This window comes from Delphinus delphis, chromosome 1 (genome assembly GCF_949987515.2).
Source record: "Delphinus delphis chromosome 1, mDelDel1.2, whole genome shotgun sequence".
Lineage (NCBI taxonomy): Eukaryota > Metazoa > Chordata > Mammalia > Artiodactyla > Delphinidae > Delphinus > Delphinus delphis.
This window is the reverse complement of record NC_082683.1, coordinates 64,893,560-64,896,849: the sequence shown is the minus strand read 5'-3', so window position 1 is coordinate 64,896,849 and position 3,290 is coordinate 64,893,560.

Sequence of the window (3,290 nt, the reverse complement as noted above, 5' to 3'; positions counted from 1 at the left end):
TACCTAACATATAGTGAATGCTTCAAGTACGGAAGTTAAGAAGATGGTATCTGGAGTCACTCTGCAGCTAGATTCAAATCCTGGCTTTGTTACGTCTCACTGATATACTGGACGTACTACTTTTAATTTCCACAATCGTAAAATAAGGGTTATAGTAACAAAAACTGTTTCATGAGCTGGTTGTGAATACTGAACAAAATATATTTAAGGCTCTCAGGACAAACTGAAAGTGCTCACAATGTTAGATTATGTTCATTATAATGAAAAATTAAAAACAATCTACATATATAATTGTTTTCTCCAAGTAATGTAGTGCTATGTATCAATTAAAATGATGTTGCAGATGAGTAGTTCGCTTTGAAAGATTATTATATTAAAGGGGAAAAGCAGGCTATAAAATAGTTTCTACTATGTGACTGAATCCAAGCAGATATTTATTAGACATTATCCAGTGTACTTGTTTTGAATTCAGGTCCATTTCTTCTCTAAAAATTTGGTTGTATTTCAAAAGAGTAAAATCAGGCAGTACTAATTTCAGTTCCTTTATCTCCTGGAATGGAGATCATTGAGAATTTTTCCTGGGCTAATATACTTTTGGTACTTAGCGTATTGCAATCCAAATGACTTCTGTTCTAAATAATAAAGTAGAATCATTTCTTTCACTAACAGGTAAAGTCCTTCATGCCACAACACAGTCCCAAGATCCCATTTAGTCTCATATAGCTACTAGAGTAATTATATACATAATTAACCAAGTCAAGAAATACTATAGCTATAAGTTTTCAAATGCTTATAACAATTTTTAACAGCATGAACTATAATTCTAACAATATGTATTATGAGATATTCAAAACACATGTACTTTAATTTAAAGTAATGTGGAATTTAAGAATGACATTTGCATAATGTACAATTACTGCTAAATGTTAAAGCTACCCTGTCTTACTAAGAAGAATCACTTAAGGGTATAGACTTAGTGTGACTTCATTTTTAATGTCTGAATTGATGAATTCAATTGATTGCAGAGCAAGAAAGTTATCTTTACCCTCTTACAGCTCATGAATCTCTAAATGCCTAAGAGATAACTTATTTGTTACCCAGGTCTTTGCTAGTCCAACAATAAACCCTCTTCCTCCAAGCCTCACAATAGTCGTTTGATCACCCCCTAATTTCAAGCAAATAAGTACTGTGCCTACATGCTTTCACTGAGTATTACTAATATATAAATAATTCAGTTTTTCCCTAAAGTTATAAATTAGGACCTCTGATTTCCACTGACAGAAATGGAAACACAGTCATATATTTGTAACACATGCAAAATTTTTTTTAGTATTTTCTTATCTATCATATTTTATTATTAACAACTTTATATGCTGGATATATAAGTCTCATTCATTTTGACAGCTTTGAACCTTTCTGTTATGGAAAGTTTACTTCAACTTTGGGCATTCATCCTTGGAACTAAAAAGGGTAGTGATGTGGTTCGTAAAATTTCTCTGAACACTCAGAGGGTGGTGAGTATAGGAAAAACACAAGAGAGAGGAGGAGGAACATTCACAATCAACCACCTCCCAAGATAAATGGTGCCAATTATATGCAGCTGGGAAATGCTATAAGCTGCTAACAGTGCAGAGGTTGGCTAGACTACAAGTGCTTTCCTCCACATCTGGTAAAGGTAAAGCTGACCTCACCACTTTGTGCCTGGGACAGGTAAACAAAAACACAAGGAGATTAGCATCAATTTCACAAGATCGGATGGAGTGACTACTGGCTATGTTTTTTGTTTTTTGGCCAGAAGGATTCTAACTGGAGTAGAAAGTTTAAAAAGAAACAAAACACTTTATTTCCTCCTTTCTCCCATAGTGAAACTTAGGATTGTTGCTTCTGGTTTGAGGTAGATAGTAAGTTACTGACATCCACGTGACTGCTTTCTGGTTGCTTTTATGATTACTAGAATAGAATTACAAATACTCCACTATTACTTCCAGTCCTCAGCCAGATGTGAATCCGCCAAGTTAAAGATGCAAACTTAAGATTCTTAAGAATTTTTTCTCACTACCTTTTTTTCCCCCTGATTGGTATATAAAAGACAAGAAGTGAGTACTGATTAAATTCTTTAAACCCCAAAATTAGTGAGGGTGGCACTACTTACTTTTGTATTTCCGAGACAAGTGTCCACTGCTACATAGGATAAAGTCCTGAGGTTTAGATTTCAGCTCTCAGAATCACAATCCCTAAAGAGGGTTCACTAGGAAGAAAAAGTAAAGAGTCTCTGCTCTAGAAGCATTGATCACAAACTCCAAATATTTCTAGTCCTCCTTTTTCAACCCTGAAGAAAAATATTCCTATGGCCCACATTTCATTTCTGATTTGGGACACCCCAAAAGGTCATTTTGAAAAGTGCTCTGCCTTTTCTTTCATATTAATTTTATTAGATAGTTCAAAAGGGACAATCTGCCAAATTAGATATTTTCATGTATTCTTTTGTTGAGTAAGTGCAATCATCTACAAATAAGTTTTCTATTAAAATGTACTCACAACACAGCTCAAAACAAAATGACTTTTTAAAATTAAGAATTGTTATATTTGAAAGAGGCTAACGTCAACTTACTGCTGAAAACACACACACACACACACAGGATTAATTGGTTGAAAATTTCACAAGAATGGAAAATGTTTAATAAACTTAGAATGATGGGCTTATTAAACTATAGTGTTATTTACAGCCATAGTTCATCAACCACAAACACAATAATGTGTTTGCATGGCATGCTACAACAGAAGCTTTATTCAGTTCATTCAGAAAACATTGGCAAAATAAATTTCAGTTGCAAATTCACAGATACAAGCTTCAAAGTATAAAGCTGTATATAACAAAAAATACAGGTAATATTTATAACAATAACTTACAGATACAAACTAATGATACACTACAATTTCACAAAGGATTGTAAACATTTTGCACACTTGTCAGTCCTTTCTTTTAGGCAAAGTGCTCTTTTGATGACAAATAAATTAACAGATACACACTCGAGTGAACTATTTCCATACAATACAAAAAAAAGTTTTGATTTGTTTTCTTCTTGTAAACATAAGTTTTACAAAAAAATGAAGAATCAATAAAAGTGTCTTGCAGGCCAACTAGAGATACATACCTGGGCAGCAAAGTGATGTTGGAAATGCTTTGGATGTTAAATAAAAAATTAACATTAATATATTTTCAATGGTATTTTATACATAATAAATGACAAGTTTATATCCTTAATCATTTCTATCCCTGAAAAAAGGAA